This window comes from Ambystoma mexicanum, chromosome 9 (genome assembly GCF_040938575.1).
Source record: "Ambystoma mexicanum isolate Mex_15411 chromosome 9, UKY_AmexF1_1, whole genome shotgun sequence".
NCBI classification, from domain to species: Eukaryota; Metazoa; Chordata; class Amphibia; order Caudata; family Ambystomatidae; genus Ambystoma; species Ambystoma mexicanum.
In genome coordinates, this window is record NC_090931.1 from 599,038,103 (window position 1) to 599,056,515 (window position 18,413).

Below are 18,413 nucleotides of genomic sequence, written 5' to 3' on the forward strand. Positions count from 1 at the left end.
AGGATGGGGAAAAAGTGTTACAGGGAAGGGATACCACGACTCGCTGTGCGGTGTCCCACTTCCACTCCCCGAATACCTGATGCAGGTGATCCTCCCGCACTGGTCCACCCCCAGGAACTGAATCCAAAAGCTATGGCTGTGGCCTGTCCACCTGGATGACAGATCCCTGGGGACTAGCAGTGAGACGCCTTCAGGTTTCTCACAGTCACCTGTGCGGTCCGAACCTTTCTATATAGCTCGTAACATTGCCTCCATTTTGGAATACTTTCTGGGAGTTATCACACATTCACAGCATCCAACAGCTGCAGGAAAGTAAACTCCTGCCACTCGCAGCTTCTCCATCCAATCACAGGCTTCACAGTGGTACCTCACTCAATGAGTTTGGGAACTTCTTTTTCTCTGCTGAACATGCTTTGCGCTTTAACTTCTAAATGCTGGCAGTCAGGCATGCACAGTGGCAGACAAGGTTTCACTGTGGGGAATTTGTATCAGAGAGCCTCATAGGGAGCGATGGGAAGAGCGTTAGAGAGGGAGAGCAAAGGAAAGGTGGAGGAAGGAGAGTAGAAGGCAAGGAGAGCAGAAACAGATCAGGAAGAGGATTAACAGGGCATGAATGGGAAGGACCAAGTAGGGACTGAGTGCCTGAAATGCTTGTACTGAGTTGCATTGTGGAATCTAGGATAGGGACCATCTAGATTGTTCCCCAAGGCGTGAGTTCGACAGATAAGTTCAGTCGTGCCGCAATGAGCTCCAGAGAGCTATTGCTCCAAATACAGCTTGCGAAAACTGCCTACTGTCACTTTATTTCTGGTCGATTGTGAAGAAAGGCTGATCCTGGTGCGTAACGCAAGTTCGACAGACGAGTTCATTCGTGCCGCAGTCAGGCAGCAGGAGGATGAGTTACTTGTAACGGTTGAAAAGTTTAAACATTCGGAGTTTGATATGACAAAATGGACCAGGGCTGTCTGGCCCGAATGGGAAGACAAATGTGGCTGGCTACAGGATCAGCAGGAGAAACAATCTATGACCACTTGTAGACCGGGATCAGAGGTGAGCGATGGGCCTGTGCGTGTGCAATGCGAACAATTGGGAAATAGGTTTACATTGCTTGTCGGTAGCGAGAACTTGAGCAGAGGTGCAAAACCTCACCCAGAGCATGGTGGTAATCCTGCTTCACTTTACATCCAGAACCCATACAACGGACGTTCAAGGTGGAGTTATAGTTGGACGTATTAGTCTAGAGGGGAGACACTGATACAGGAGTGGGGAGAGGTTCTGTAGAGGTGGCAGTGCACAAGGGTTTGCAATCGGTTGCTGATATAGTGCAAGTGGATATCAATGCACCAATAACTACTATGGAGAATGGCGAAAACAACAGCAACATGAAAGCGGATACTCACCTGACAAGCAGTGATATAGGTGAGATGCTGGGGAGATATAAGGAGGGCAGCAACGGGTTAGCCCTTGATATAACCAATGCTGAAATGTTTGAGGCGACAAGAACAGGCATAGAAGGGGGAGAGCTGGAGCAAGTTTTGGCTGAGGGTTACGTTGGTCATCCGGTAACACAGTCAGAGACCAACAATCCAGCATTGCCCCATGTGCCTTCAGAGCTACACCTTGCTAAGAGGCAGAACGTAAAAGAGATTCTGTCGTCAACCCCCCTTTTTGATGCGAAAGGCCAGGAAACAACTCTTGCAGCCTGCTTAACGTGGGACATTGCTGATGTGACCCTGTTGCTTGAGAAAAATAAATGGGTGGAGGACGTGAGAGAAGCTAATGTTAATGCTAAAATGATACCGCCTAGATATGTCTAAGAAGTAGCTAGTAGCCAACAAGAGGGTGAATGGCAGATCCCAAAAATCCAGAGGGGTGTTGGTAATACCAGCGCCCTAACAAGACAACAAGGGTCTGTAGTAGGGTCTATGTGTTCATCCCAGTCTGCGTCTTGGTCATCCTCGGACGCCTCACCTTTACGTTTGGCGGGAGCAAATAAGAGAAATTGCCCCAACTCAAACCTTTGCAACGGAGATTCAGAATAATATTATGGCAGTCCTAATGATCTCTTCAGCACTGTTTATGAAGTTATATAAAACAATAAATGATAACTGTAAGGATCAAGCCACGCTGTTGGCAATGGTCCATTCTAAGGCGATCAATACTGAAGATTTCATTACTGCTCTTCAAAGTAGAACAGAGCTTGAGGCAGAGAAGACCAATGACTTCCAAAATAAAAAAAAAAAAATATTCTAGCCTACATAGGTAAAGACAGGATGGAAGGAAAATCAACCACGTAGTCCACAAAGTGGCTGAAAACGTTACTTGAAGCAGGCCATGAAAAGTCCTAATAACAAGATGAATGACAGTGCTTCCCAGGAGAGGAGTGCATGTTTTGGGCAAATAGTATTGAATATGAATTGGAGTTATGTGAATGTGATATATGCCCTCATTTGAAAAAGGCACTTGACATGCCGAAACACGTGTCATACAAAAGGGCTCTCCTTCGGGGGACTGGACGGAATCTTTTGGAATTTTTTAAATTATAAACCAAAAGTTGAAATCAAACTTAAAACTTTTGCGCAGTTCTCGTGTGAAAGCTACAAAACTATGTATTAACCACGGAGGTGGGGAAGTGGTTCCTCCGAACTCTTTCACACATATGAGACACCAACATACCATAAGTTAAACAGGTCGCGAGGCCGAAGAAGTTGATACCCCAAAACAAACCCTCTTAAACTTAGTCCCAATACTTGCTTGCTATGAAGCAGAAACATTTAGCCTATCGTGGGAAACCTGGCCAGTTTTGGAACCCTTTTTGGGAAAAGGGTTCTATCTTTACCGAAGGGAGTACCAAGACAGGTAACTAGGCACACATTGAGACTTTTGCCTTTATATGCCATAGTAGTTTGGAAGACTTTAAGCCTATTCCGAAAATGCATAATGAAAGATGTGCCTATCCATTTTTACCTTTTTAAGGAAAAACTGGTCAATCAGTGTTCGGGGGTAATGGGTATCTTTATTTATGTATTTCATTGATAGAGCGTGCAGCAACCCGTAGGCATTAAGGCGCTGTTACAGTGAAATCCAGTTATTTGCAGGTGAAACATAGAAGAGCAAAGACCACAAACAGATAGTAAGGAGAGGCCATGCTGAGCCGCATAGTGAGTAAAGGGATGGTTAGGCAAACAACCAGGTTTTCAGGGATTTCCAGAAATCCCAGTAGCAGCGATGTACTCTCAGGGCAGGCGGGAGAGAGTTCCAGTGTTTGGCTATGATGGATGGGAAGCTGGAGTCTCCCGCTTTAGTGCATTGTACCTTGGGCTGCTGTTGGTGATTTGTAGACACAGAGCTGGTGGGTTGTGATGACTGCACTTCAGTGATTTTCTGAGAGAGGTAGGCAAGCGCTGTGTTGGCCAAGCATTTGTGAGTGATGGACATGGTCTTGAAGATGGTCTGCTCACAGACGGGCAGCCAGTGGGCTAGTTTCCTGGCTGCTGAAATGTGAGCTCCTCTTACCACTAATTCATGTGCTTGCTTCTCCCTATCTCAGACTTGTCCTTGTTTTAATGAGTGAAGCATTCATTCTGCTCCTGCCATCTTGATATCCAGTCTGAGCAGGGAGTAGGGTAGACCCTATTGCCCGCAGAAATGTGATGCAGGCTACAGCAGAAGCCAGTCTTCTCCCTGCCAGCTGCCTATTCCACAGTACAAACAGGCATAAGCAAAGCCAACAGTATGGACTTGTGTAGCCATGGGAAAGGCATTTGCTAGGCACTGCTATAGTGATATTAAGTGGCCATCGACAGAATGGCAGTGCCTGGAGAATTGTATTGTATTTCATTTATGTAGCGCTACTAGCCCTGAGACATCTGGGCACTCTTCTTACAATTGCAAATAATATATACATTTCTACAGTTACATATTAAAGCTTGCATATGGAAAATATATACATAATTAGAAAAGTACAAGAATAGTATTTACAGTTGCAGGTATATACATGTGTAGAAAGGCAGCAGTTACATAAGTGTGAATTTACAAGAGAGGGCATAGTGTGGCGTTAATAACCAGCTGAAGGCTCAGGCGGTTAGTCTTCATAGGTACAAATCCAGTGTGTGACAGATTTTCGGAATTTGTGGTAGGATGGTTCTAGTGGGTAGGGCATTCCAAGTTTTCACTGCTAGTACCGGGAAACTCCTACCCCTGCTTTTTGGAGCTTGAACCTCGGTATGATGAGGCAATTGGATTGCGAAGATCTAGTGAAACGTACTGAAGTGCAGTGCTGGAATTTCTCGCAGAAGTACCTAGGTGGTTGGTTGTGTTTTTGTAGGTAAGAGAGAGGGTTTTGAATTTAATTCTTTGGTTAATTGAGAGCCATCGCACTCTTTGTCTTAACTGGGAGATGTGGAGTTTTCTGGGAAAGTTGGTTGCTGCTCCAAGCGCGTTATTTTGATAAATTTGCAGTTTGTTAGATTGTGTTTGTTAGTACCTACATATAAAGCATTACACTAGTCCAGTTGGGTTAGTATGAGAGCCCTCGTTAAGGTAATACAGTTGTCAAGAGCCAGAAATGGTCGGCAAGCATTCATGAGTGTATGCCGAGCTGGAGGCAGAAGCGTTAATTTGTTTGTCTGGGGAGAGTGTCGAGTCGATGTTCATACCTAAGGTTTTGACGTCCTTAGAGACCTTAATGTTGCCATCCATGATGAAAGCGTAGAAGTGGCTGTCGAGTCTGGTTAAATTAGCTGGTGTGCCTACCAAGAGTAGTTCAGTCTTGTCATCATTTAGGCAAAGTCCGTGTTGAGCCATCCATGTTTGGCTGATGCTGTAGATGTCATTAAGTCTATTAGGGTCTGTTGTGTGGTTGTCTGACATGGGGATAAGAATTTGGGTGTTGTCGGCATAATTTGTATACACGATACCCGTGAGATCTAGCCTGTAGAATAAGGCTTTCTAAATATGTTATAAAGCTTGGGGGAGACACAGGAGCCTTGAGGGACCCCACAAGTGACGGCAGCCGGTGTAGCAGATGCTGTTGGGGGCAAGTTCTATTGTTGAGGAATGACTGGATCCAAGTGGTGGTGTCGTTGGAGAAGTGGGCTGCTGAACTAAGGTGGCTGCAAAGAATGTTATGGTCTGCGAGGTCAAAGGCAGCTGATAGATCAAGTAAGAGAAGGAGGGCAAGTTTGCCATCATCTTTTATGGTTATTTAGGTTACTAGATCTATCAGTGCTGTTTCCGTGCCGTGCCTTGGACGGAAACCTGATTGGCGAAGCCCCAATAGATTTTTACTCTACAGGTGGTGCTGTATCTGCAGGTAGGCTGCTCTGTCAATGATTTTGAGCAAAAAAGGGCACTGTAGTAATTGGTCTGTAATTTGTCACGATCTAAGGGTCAAGGGATGGTTTGTTGAGGAGGGGCATGCCCAAGCGTCTTTGAGGTTGGTTGGTACTGTGTTTGAGGAGAATGAGGCGTTTATTAGTGAAGTAATGAAAGGAGCAAGTTCATGTGCCGTTTCTTTTATGATTGATGCTGGGCAAACATCACCCATGCATCTGGAAGATTTTAGGCTAAGGATAATCTCCTCAACTTCCTTGATGCTAAGAAGGGAGAATTTAAATAGGTCAGTTTGTTCTGGTAGAGGCAGTTGGGTTGGCATCTGTGGGGCGTTGGGACTTAGACTGGCTTTTTTGGTTTCAATTTTCTTTTGAAGGAGCTCAATCTTATCCGAGAGCGCTTTTTGGATGCTGAGGCACCAAGTAGTGTCCTTTGAGCATGACGTAGGTAGGGCTGTAGGTGTCTCCAGCTCTGTAAGAATGTTAAATAGTTCTTATACGTTAGTCTTGACCTTTTGGATTCGGTCATTTTAAGAGTCGCATTTAGCAAGGAAGCTAGCAGACTTGTAAGTGGCAGAGGCTGTAGTGAAGTGTTCTTTGTTGGAAGTTGAGGGGCAGTTTTTCCATGATGCTTCGCTGACTCATTTTTTCGCAAAGTTCTTATATGAGGGGTGAACCATGTGTTCATGTGGGCCCGAGGTTTGGCTTTGCACATTTTTAGGGGAGCGATCTTGTTGACAGCGTCAAGAATAGTTTCATTGTAAAGATTGACAAGGTGGGTAGGGTCGTCTTTGCCCTCATTGGCAGAGGAGTGTGTAGTGAGCGGTTGAAGGAGTGGGAGTAGCTTGTGCGCAGTTATATTTCTCATGTTTCTGGCTAGTCTGGGAGGGGCCAATGATTTGTCAGGGTTAATGTTATTAATCTTCGGTAAGGAGAAGAGAATAGCGTGATGATCCGTCCAGACGCAGGGCTGGTTAGATAAGATGTTAATGTTACAATTGGCATCTGCAATCCAATCTAACTGTCTACCTTTGTTGTGGGTAGGTTGGGAGATCCATTGGGTGAGGCCTAATTTGGCAATACAGTTGCTGATAGATAGGGCATTAACATCTTTAGAGTCATATAGTCCTAGGTTAAAATCCCCTAGGAGTAGTATTTGTGAACCCGGTTTAGAGTTTGTAAGGAGTACTGAAATGTCTTCCTCAAATAAGGAGAGCGGACCTGGAGGTCTGTAGATTAGGTGAGCCATTATGGTTTGTGATGGTGATAAAGGTAGTTTGATTGAGAGTAGTTCTCCAGAAGGAGGCCTAGTGAAGGTTTAGCAATGAATGCAATGCAGCCACCTTTGGCTGACATTTTATCTTGTCTGAGAATAGTGTATTATTCTGGGATAGCTAGTGATAGCAAGAGTGGGTTGAAGCCATGTCTCTGTGATAGCAAGGAAGTCGAGGTAATTTGTCAGGATAAGGTCATTGCTATCAAGTGCATGGGCTGTGAGAGACCAGTCATTGATGAGCCCTCCTTTGAGGGATGTGTTCTTACTTTCACATGGCAAATTAGTAATCTTGAGGTTATTTTCGAGATCGCTCATTTTTTGGGGCGAGTTGATGAACGTATTAATGTTTTCTCTAGCAGTTACCAACAAGGGGCAATGATATGCTGGACTGGTGTTGTCTGGGTGACGTCTTTTAGGGAGCCTGTGGCCAAGTCTAAGCTTTCTGATTGCTGTCGGGCAAGGTATGTTAGGTGTAGGTTTGGAGGCGTAACATCTTATCCATTGCTCTGGCATTAATACTTGGTCATTGATTAGACTCTGAGCATTCGCTATTGCAGTTTTATTAGCCCAATGGTTAAGGAGTGGTAGGAAGATCTTGGGTCTAATGCTATCTGAGCATGGTAGATTTAAGGACATGGACAATGGGTGAATCCACCTGGTATCAGGAAATGGGATGTGGCAGAGTGGAGGGTTAGGTAATCCTGTCGCAATGTTGAAATGGTTATGGTATTCCATGGTCTTTGGCGTAGGTGCAGCTAGGTTGGACAGTAGGCTGATAAGGGTTGATCAGCATTGGAACATGTCTGGGATCAATAGGCCTAAGGCTGGTATAGGATAGGAACGCTAGCGGATAAAGGAGGTTATGCTAGGTGGAAGGATTACATCATCATTATGGTATTACTTACGCAGTTACGTCTTTCGTACAGTACAAAATGATGTCGCTTGCAATTTGATTTGTAGTGTACATAGATGTAAGGTGCCTGCAGGCAATCTAGAGGTGCACTTAGCCTAGCTACCTAACACAGACTGAAGTTGTTACGTGCAACAGGCCTGGTCAGCCGTATTGGCAGGTGGAGTAGCAATGTTCACTAGTGGCTATTGCGTGAGGTCAACAAATTAACAATAATGGCCAGTGTGGTAAGGTAAGGCAACACCGTATGCCGAATACTTAAAAAATGTAAGTTATTCACTGTAGTGACTCGAGTAGTCAGGCTCTAATCCCCTTTCCTCCATCCTTGTGGGCGTCCCCCAACCTGGGGAGAGCACCGGAACCCCTGGCAGCGAAGAACAGAGCATCTCTCCCAAATATAGTACAGTGCGCAGTGGCACGGCCCCGGGCGTGTGAAGCATGCGCCCTGCGGCGCCAAGTCCCCCCTTGAACACATCAGATGCTTAGATACCTGGCTACACTTATTACATATTAGCCTGTGGCAGACAAGCAGGGGACGGTGGGTGGGACGTATGGAAGAAAGGAGACTACGAGTACTCTAGTCAGTACAGTGAGTAATTTTAATACTCATACATTCCGTCCCCTTTCTAATTACAGAGTTATCCTGAACACAGAGGAAACTACAGAGGAAGTCCTGATATCTAACCCTGGTTCAGTCCAAAATTAAATTATGGTGTCAAGATTAGATTAAGAAGCATGCAGATAGGGAAAAAATATAAATTATTTAGTCTAACAAATCATGAAGTAAAGGCTTTTAATGAGTTACCTAAATACCTGAGCAAACTCCCTAGCAGTTACCACCAACCTCAATTTTTACGCTTCTGTATGAATTCATAACGAACCGACGAAGAATTAAGAGCTTGTGAGAAGAGTGGAAGAGAAAATAATGGTTGTAGGCACTGCCCAGATAGCAATGCAATAGAAACAATGAAACATATTGTGTTAATTTGCCCCGGATTCACAAGTTTGAGAACACCATTTCTGGGGATTTTTTTTTTGCGGGAAAGAGATCATTGACTGCAGAGGAGTGGTGGAATACATTGTTATATGTAGAAGAATTTGCTCAGGGTTTTGCCTTAATAATGTTTTTAGACGCATCTTTCAAATTACTAACTATAAAATGTTTAAGAGTTAAGTTCTGAGTAGAGGTATAAGACAAACAGGAACGTGAAGTGACCTCCCTTTGGTGAGAAGTGCAAGAGTTGGACTCTTGTCAGTGCGTCAAACATATTGAACAAGTGAATGATCGTTAGTAGTTCACACTTATGCGATAGTAGCCTAACTGAACTAAACTGTAAGGTGTAGCATTGGCTAAGGATATGATGATGAATTAGATTTCTTCTTTAAGCCCTATGCTATTTGTTTTGGTGTTGACTTTCTCTTTCATCTTTTGTTTTTCTTTAAATGATTTCATTCTTTTGATACTATACGATTTTATGTGAAAGGTTTGTAATAAACCAATTGCGCTGTATCAAATAATTAATTAGAAAGGGTGCTTGTCCTTAGGCCATCACCACAAGGCAGACTGAACTTAGACAGCAGGGGTTACCGATCTCTAGCGAACATCGTAAGGTTGAGGAGGGAACCGCCCGCACAATACGAGAGCGCTAAGGACAGCCGTTAGCAAGCCCATTTACAATTCTTCCAATAAAAACCCTGGAACCTTCTACGAGACCTGGTTTGTTCTTGATGCCACCCGTGACAGCGCCCAATCCTCCCAGTGACATTGGCAGCATGTTTTGAGTCCTGAAGGCGCAGCCCACTGGCAGTTTGCTTCGCATTACGCACTGTATTGATTTGCGTGAATGACCTGTGAAACCCAGAGGTGCCGGGTCTTGCCTTTTTGCATGGGTGTGTAGAGGAGGTCCCAGATATGGCCTGCACTCCAGCCACCCATTTTGAAATACCAGGAACATACTCGCCGAGATATGTGACATATGAGGAGCAAATAAACCAACAGAGAGCAGCACTAGGGCTCTGCCCAGTGCCCATCAGAAGAGCTGTACCTGTTGAAGTGCCGATAACCAGACAACCATGGGCAGCACGGTACCCATTGAGACAACCGTACCAGCAGCTGACACGAAATGAAGACTACTTACAAACTGTCACTGAAGAAACCCAAAGGGCCTTAATTGAAGGAGAATGGTGATGACAGAAGGGCCTGGACATACGTACTGATGAACGGAACGACAAGCAAAGGATGACACACAAAGACGAAATGTAAAGAATAAGGATGTTCTGGACTTGGAAGAAGAAACAATGTCAAAATATAAAGAAACGTAACCATGAAGTAGGATCAAAATATGCAACTAGCTAATGAATAGAAGAAGAGCGGCAAGTGCCAACTATATAACTACCTCAATAAAGCACATTATACAAGTGAGGCTCCATTTTACAAAAGCAGAATTAAGCCCAGGATGGTATATAACAGGCCAAGATTCATACTCCAGTTAAACTAGAACAAACAGTGAAATCGAAACTTAGCAAAGGCAGCTCATGCCTGGGAATTCGAGGTCAACCCTTGGAAGGGAGGAGAGCGGCAACTTCGAAGAAACGAAACTTAATAGCATAGCAGCCTACACCGTTAAGGTCGAGATAAGGAGGCCCAGGCAGGTGGCGAGGCCGAAGGGAGAATCAAATACGCAAATAGAGGGAAAATGAAGCAGATCCCAGTGTACTACCACGTGACCAGCCAAGCACGAAGTTGTACAAATGTCTGATGTCACCCAAACCAGAGGATGCCATAACCTTTTCTGATAAGCTACAGTTTCGAGGCCAACCTCAGCCAACTAATTGACACATAGCCCTAAAGCACTGATTGATAGAAGGGAGGCAGGGTGAATTGTGGGGCACACTGCATCTGGGTGAACATTCTGCATGCTGCTAATTAAAGTGGAGATTTATGCCTAGGGGTGCAACCGACCCAATCACAATGGACCAAATAATCTAGGGTCCTATGGCTAGTAGAACCAATGAGACGTCGTACTTGTAGTGACGTCTTTCACAAGTGATGTAGAGGGATGGGCGTTGACACCTACCTGATAATAGTGATCCAATCCTCACACTCTTACCATATACAGATATAGCACCTATACTTAAGTTTTCTCTGTAACCAATAGAATTGCATGACAAACCTTTGAGTGTTACACGTCAATGATGACAAGAATTCGCTATAACTATTGCTGTCTGGATGAAGAATTTGGGAGTTGCAGCAAGACGGACTTCGCACCACTGTTGATTTCCATTGTTTCCCCGTTTTTTGTACTTGTCATTAAACGGACTCCCCTTTGCCAAACCATTGAGTTGTTCTTATTTGATAGGTGTTGGAGTAAGAGAATCCAGCACCCCATCCACAGCAAGGTGCAGCTATCTCGTCTTAAAGTACTCGAGGGTGAGCTGTGATCCTATGGGCCCGTCAGAGGTTGCGCCGCCCTCCTGTACAGGTGGTCATAAGGTGAGGGGCGGGGCGCTTTTGGCACAGCTGGCTGCAATGTTTACTTCCCCGTTTATTGCATTCTCGTTTGGAGTCGCCAGCTCCACGCAATCATAGCCAGCCCTCCTCCCTCTGGCAGTTTGCAGACGAGTTACATCTGTCAACATAAAGCGTCCTTTTCCTTTCAGAATAATGGCAGCCATTTTGTTTCCACCATCATTGTTCAGAAATGGCTTTTTATGTCAAACGCATGAAGCACATCACGCATATTTATTTTTAATGAGAACGCTTTTTTGTTTCAGATCCACAAATACAACAACAGCACAGGCGCTTGGCGACCACTTGGAAAGCAGCCTTTGCCTGTGACATTTAATTACAGACCTGGAACACTGTATTCGCGGCTCTTACTCGTGCACAGAAGCCATTCCACGGATGCAGACCCATTTCAGAACATATGCAAATCATTGAGGGGGCATCTTACAGGTCACATCGTACATGGATGGCTCCCAAGGACAGCATTTATAGTTTGCATTGCAACATTTCATGAAGGCCCAATCATGACACGGTTTCACAGACTGCAATTCGACTTCCTCGTGTTAGCGCAATGAAGCTTGCAGCTCAGCTCCCATAAGGAACTGGTTCGGAAAACATCACATCCTCAATTGTCTCAATTTTAGGCGCCTGTTCTGGACTATAAAGCGCACAACAAATAGTAGCAAACGCAGTGGGATACCACATGTTCCCATAGTTTTTGGCCGTTTTTAAAATGGGGGTAGGAAGGTCAAAAAACCAAGAGCAGATATTTTCTTCTAATAGCGTTTTGAAAACGTTAAAAGGTGTGCATGTTTAAAGCCACAATAATCAATTACAAGGTTTTCCCTGGAACACTCCATCCCGAAATGTGACATGTATGTCTTTAGCTGTGTGCCATTTTATCTGGTGCTGCGGTGAAGTGCCCTGCCTGCGAACCTGGCAACTGCAGTTCGAGTCCCATATATTCACAAGTTCAAATAAGACGGTCAATATTTACATACGGCTTCTAAAATACCCAGGAAAAAGTCCACCCGCAGTGTGTCCATGAAAACAAGGTGCGCCAAATTGCGACTTCCTTCTCGGAAGGAGGACAGTTCTCTTACGCCTGCGCTGGTGTCTAAGCACTAAGCCTTTTGAATTCGAAGAGGACAAGGAGCAAACATTCCAAATGCAGCAAAACATACTCATTTTAAAAGGGGATTAAAGGACAACTAATTTAAAAGTTGATTTTTCCGTCCTTTGCGTTTGCAGTGAAATTTGAAAAATCTTGTCTGTGAGCAATGTCATTTTCAATGGAGAACATTGCCAATGAGACAAGCCTCTGTTTGCTTATGTTTCAGGAGGGATGGGTTTAATTCCTTGTTCTCCTTTGGAGAAGCTCCTTTCTCCCCTTGATACAGAGACTGGCATTGGGAAGGCAATCACACATGTTACAGCAATGAATGAACTGTTGCACACCTACCTGTTTCTGTGCCTTATAGAACGGCATTGGGGAGGCAATCACGCAGGTTACAGCAATGAATTCATTGTTTCACACCTTCCTGTTTCTGTGTGCCTTATGGGATGGAATTGGGTATTGAGGAAGCAATCTCACAGGTTACAGCAATGAATGAACTGGTCCACGCCTTGTGGTTTCTGTGCGCCGTATGGAAATGGGGAAGCAATCACACATGTGACAGCAACGATTGAACTGTTGCACACCTACCTGTTTGTGTGCCTTATGGAATTGGGTATTGGGGAGGCAATCGCGCAGGTTACAGCCATGAATGAACTATTGCACACCTACCCGTTTGTGTGCCTTATGGAATTGGGTATTGGGGAGGCAATCGCGCAGGTTACAGCCATGAATGAACTGTTGCACACCTACCCGTTTGTGTGCCTTATGGAATTGGGTATTGGGGAGGCAATCGCGCAGGTTACAGCCATGAATGAACTGTTGCACACCTACCCGTTTGTGTGCCTTATGGAATTGGGTATTGGGGAGGCAATCGCGCAGGTTACAGCCATGAATGAACTGTTGCACACCTACCCGTTTGTGTGCCTTATGGAATTGGGTATTGGGGAGGCAATCGCGCAGGTTACAGCCATGAATGAACTGTTGCACACCTACCCGTTTGTGTGCCTTATGGAATTGGGTATTAGGGAGGCAATCGCGCAGGTTACAGCCATGAATGAACTGTTGCACACCTACCCGTTTGTGTGCCTTATGGAATTATGTATTAGGGAGGCAATCGGCAGGTTACAGCAATTAATGAACTGTTGCACACCTTGCGCTTTCTGTGGGCATTATGCAATTGGGGAAGCAGCCACACATGTTACAGCAATGAAGAAACTGTTGCACACCTACCTGTTTGTGTGCCTTATGGAATTGGGTATTGGGGAGGCAATCGCGCAGGTTACAGCAATGAATGAACTGTTGCACACCTACCTGTTTGTGTGCCTTATGGAATTAGGTATTGGGGAGGCAATCGGACAGGTTACAGCAATGAATGAACTGTTGCACACCTTACACTTTGTGGGCATTATGGAATTAGGGAAGCAACCACACATGTTACAGCAATGAAGGAACTGTTGCACACCTACCCGTTTGTGTGCCTTATGGAATTGGGTATTGGGGAGGCAATCGCGCAGGTTACAGCAATGAATGAACTGTTGCACACCTACCTGTTTGTGTGCCTTATGGGACTGGGTATTGGTGAGGCAATCGCGCAGGTTACAGCAATGAATGAACTGTTGCACACTTAGCTGTTTGTGTGCCTTATGGAATTGGTTATTGGTGAGGCAATCGCACAGGTTACAGCAATGAATGAACTGTTGCACACCTCGTGGTTTCTGTGTGCGTTATGGAGTTGGGGCCGCAATCTCACAGGTTACAGCAATTAATTGTTGCGGTTCATTATTCAGTCACTCTCAACTCAGGGAGTCCCCCACACCCACAAGCAAGGTGGCACACAATAAAGCACTCTTTATCCAAGTACAGTTTGGTGAGGCATCCAGCCAGTCTTGCACCCAACCCCAACAAATACCCTATGTCACCAATGGACTGGGAACCAGGAAGGTGTGTAGTAAGAATATATATTTATTCATTTATTGAATCAAGATTTGACCAACAGACTAACATCAGCCACCAATGCTGTGGCAGCAGCCAAAATCACAACTATGACTCGGTTATATAAAACACCACAGGTGACATTTTGAAACATGCAATAAATTCATGAGACAAATCGTTTTGGGCTTGTTATTTAAAAAGGTAAGGTTGGGAAAAAGGAACTCAAATGAAAATTGTTCTTCAACACAATTGGCAGTAAAAGTCAGCATTGGATAGTTTGAGGTCAGAGAAAAATGGAAACAAAAGAAACATTTCGTTTTGCACCACACCTGCAGCTGGGATACAATACTTCGTCATTCTGGTTTAAAAGGAATGGGGAATTTCGTTTTATACCCTGCACACTGGCTTGAAAGGTGGCGTTTTAGGGATTACTTATTTTTCTAATGATGGACACTCCCCTACCCCCTTTTCTATGTTGAAGTCAAGGATTTCAGAGACAGTCAACCAGGTCTTTATGGGCTCCAACACACTCGGCATGAGCTATTGTTAGTTTTGAATTCTAACAACCCTCATCTCATGATTTTCTATGTGGGAATTAATTGATTTACTTTAATCAAATGTGACAAGGATCTACACAGTTTCCCCCCTCCCTGCACTTTAATGGAAAGGTTTAAGGATGGCTGCTCGCAGCACAATGCAATTTCAACAGAGGGGTTGTTTTCTAATGGGAAAATAAGTTTCAGTATGATTTAATAAATTGTGCAAAGGGCCTACCCAGTTTCACCTCCCTCTACACACTAATGGAAAGGGATAAGTCAGGTAGCTCCCCACACAATTGATGGCTTTTGGATGGGTCTACTTGCATGGGAGGCTTTGGTCAGGGAAACAGCAGGGCTTCTCTGAGGACCGTACAGGTCTGGTGAAGGGCTTTCAGTCAGTGATTTTCTCCTGCACCCAGACTCCTTCTGCTCCTCTGGTTTGGCTCCCAGCTAGCTTCTCTATGTCCCAGCCACTGTCTCCAATGCAAGGATTGAAGCCTCTCTGCTGTTCCTCGCAAGAGTCCAGCAGCAGCTCTCTCCCAGAATAATTCACAAAAAGCCCAGTTCTGATGCAAACTGGTCCTTTTATAGGGCTAGTGACATTGCAACCTTGTCATGATTGGCTACCTTGTTCCCTACACCTCCTCACCAGAGCCCTACCCGCTGATAGGACCAAGATTTGAGAGATATGTACGATGTAGGCTGGGGGAGGGGAATAGATGCATCATTTCAAATGGACAAGGATTCCTGCATATTTTGTTCTGAATAATACCCATGGGTCTTTCAAATAACCCCAAGATGTGGTATATATATATATATATATATATATATATATATATATATGAGTTCTATATTTTACAGTGAATCAGACCATACTAATTTTACTTCAGCATGCCCTTCCTGAGCGGAGTTACCATTTCTCTTGACCTCCTCAAAGACCGTGCTAGTGACAAATATGACACTTCATCATACAAACTTTAACTTTGTTCTTCGCCCTCACACCAACTTTCAAATCTTTCAGAATCATGGGAAGGCCCGAATCAAAGTTTTCTTAATAACTTCTGTTATGTTTATCACACAAAAATCGTTTTTAGCATGGTTCAAAGGAGATTTCTGTCACCTTTAATAAAAGTCTGGAACAAGCTTTGTGGCATATACGATGTACTCTTTATGCAACAAAATGTATTATTTTATTAATTAATTATATGAATACACATGCATTTTGTAAACAGTATTCAGAGTATGAGTTACTGAATCTTATCATGTGTTATATCACAGACATATGAAGTTTGTATCACCTCCTGATGAAGAGCACGCAGCTCGAAACGCGTTGGGTATTCAATTAAAAAGAAAAATGATGGACATCAAAAGACTAAGTTTGAAGATGTGCTGCTCAAGAATATTTTAATGATGTATATACTATTAGGCATGACATTTTGGCTTATCACCATACAAACTGAAAATTCTACTTTTACATATCTAGTCTGAGACCACTCATCCTACTTCATGTCCAACTCTTGGCTTTCTATAGCCAGTGAAAGTGTGCAGGGGACAGGAGTTCCCCCACTGAGGGAACTTTACTGTTTATTTCCCCAATCATAGGAAAGCAGCTCTTCAAATCTACACATGGGTGTTTTCATTAGGAGGTGCGAAGGCTGGCTCAGGCTTTTGGCAAGGATATATGACAGCAATGCCAACAATGCAGGTGAGAGAGGCAGACTTGTACAGTCAGAGGCTATATCGCAACCCCACAAACCTTCAAGGGGTTACAGGGTTCTACTGCTCACCAGAAAATGTATTTTATGCTTTGTGCACCACAGCACAGACAATACTGGAACCATACCGGAAACCCAGGCTTCCATTCATAAAAGTGACATCCATGGCAGCAGGGACTGCTCACCTCAATACCATCATTATTATTATTTTTGATACTAAAACACGAGACTAACGTGAATTGTAGTTAAACATATTGTCACGTACGTTAAGAATAGCATAGGAAGAAGGTTTCATTTTGGAGTTATCCATGTACCGAGTGGATTTAAACTGTCTGGAAAAGGATGCAACAACTATTGCTCAGATAGCCCCCCTCTCCATCCCCAACCCCCTCCCCAAGTGAGCTCTGATAAGGTCTCCCTTGACTGTTGGGGGCGGCAATCTGTGTGTATGCAAAGCCAGGCTTGCGTTGGTCTGACTCAGTGTCTAGGCTCCTTCCCAGTAGGGCGGACTGGACATCTCAGTGCCAAGCTGCCTTTATCCCACCCTTACACCGTGGCAGGATCACCGACCACCTTGGAAAGCCCTCCGTTGGCTACAGGGAAAGAGACATGTGAATGTCGTTCAGACCAGTTACCAATGCCCACTCTCTATATAAACGATAGGTGGGCATTAGTGTTCGGGCACCTTGCTGTAGGTCAAAGATCTAGGCTCAGTCCTATGCCAAACCCAGTACTGAACCTTAAGACCTCTTTGGAAGGACCCGTTTTTCTGCCAGTGTGAAGAAACCCATTGCTGTCCGAGGTCTTGTATTCGGGACTACCACGAGAACCGGATACCATTATTGAACCAGAATACAACAAATATAAACAAATGAAACAATGTTTAATCGGCCAAAACCATCATAAACGTACAAGAACTATGTACCGGTGGTCAGTCAAAAGGCCGAAAACAAAATACCGAATGACAAAAATCTCGAAAAAAAAAATATCGAATTATTTATTTATTTATTTATTTATTTATATATGTTCTTTGGGGTCAGGTAAGTAAAAAAAAGCGTTAAAATAAAAAAAAAAATAGAAAAAAGGGGGTTGGGGTGGGGGGGAACCCCCCCCATCTCGAGAAAAAAACGTCAAAAAAAAATTCGATATTTTTTTTTTCGGCCTTTTGTTTTCGAGATTTTTGTTTTCGAGATTTTTGTTTTCGGTATTATCACTATAAACCCTATAAACAACTTAAGTAAACTACAAAGTGTACAGGTTAAAAGGAGAAGGAGATTTAACCTTTCCATTCCTTCACATTTAAATTTCACATCCTTACTGTTCATGACCTGTAAGAATGTCATTGTATTTTCCCATGTTCCCTCCCTTGCCTTGAAGCGCTTTGAAACACATTGTGTATAGGCGCTATATAAATAAACGATCACATCATATAATACACAGCAGCCTTATTGCGGATAGCTGGTCTCAACAGCTCTCCCTCTCTCTGTGTCTTTCTCTAGGACGGTGCACCATCAGCAGTGTACTTATACAGCATATCATAATACGTTTTACCCTGTTATGCATGCCTTACGTTACAAGTAAAACGCGCATTGGGAAAGAAATCACTTGTGGCTTTTGTGTAGGAAAAGGCCTAGCTAATACCTATCTGCAAGCCAAAGTTGCTGGCTTTGCCATTACTATTTGTTAACAGGAATTCAATGCATGAACCAAATGTGAGTACACACATACATTGCTTATAAATCAAGTGGTTATAGGCACAATTCGTTTAGATATTTTTATTACACCCAGAACTCATTTACAGAGGCAATTATGCCATTAACTGTCATAGGACTGCTCAGAAATAACACCGACCGGCCCTGTGCAACATAAACATTGATGTTACTGCATGATAAAGCTAGATCAACGAGATTCCCTGGAGGCTGTGTTTGGGTGGGGAGAGGCAGGGAGTGGGTCGGAATGGCCATAAGCATTGGAATGGCCATAGTCAGTCAAGGGGTGGGTAAATAACCAGCCATAGGCTGTGTTATCACCTTCACATCCCATCTCCCGTCTATCTACACTCCAAAGCAATAGTTTCAGCATGTAG

At 44.0% G+C, this 18,413-nt stretch overlaps 1 protein-coding gene and 1 long non-coding RNA gene across 4 annotated transcripts in view; one reads left to right on the plus strand and one right to left on the minus strand.

The window, feature by feature from the left end:
- Positions 1 to 15,846, plus strand: part of LOC138488338 (uncharacterized) — a 554,435-nt gene extending 538,589 nt beyond the window's left edge. For both annotated transcript variants that reach the window (XR_011274644.1, XR_011274642.1), the window contains one exon: positions 11,294 to 15,846. This is a non-coding gene — a long non-coding RNA (uncharacterized lncRNA). The remainder of the gene's footprint in view (positions 1 to 11,293) is intronic.
- Positions 1 to 18,413, minus strand: part of SPECC1 (sperm antigen with calponin homology and coiled-coil domains 1) — a 1,474,528-nt gene that overhangs the window by 537,202 nt on the left and 918,913 nt on the right. The gene's annotated exons all lie outside the window — the stretch shown is intronic.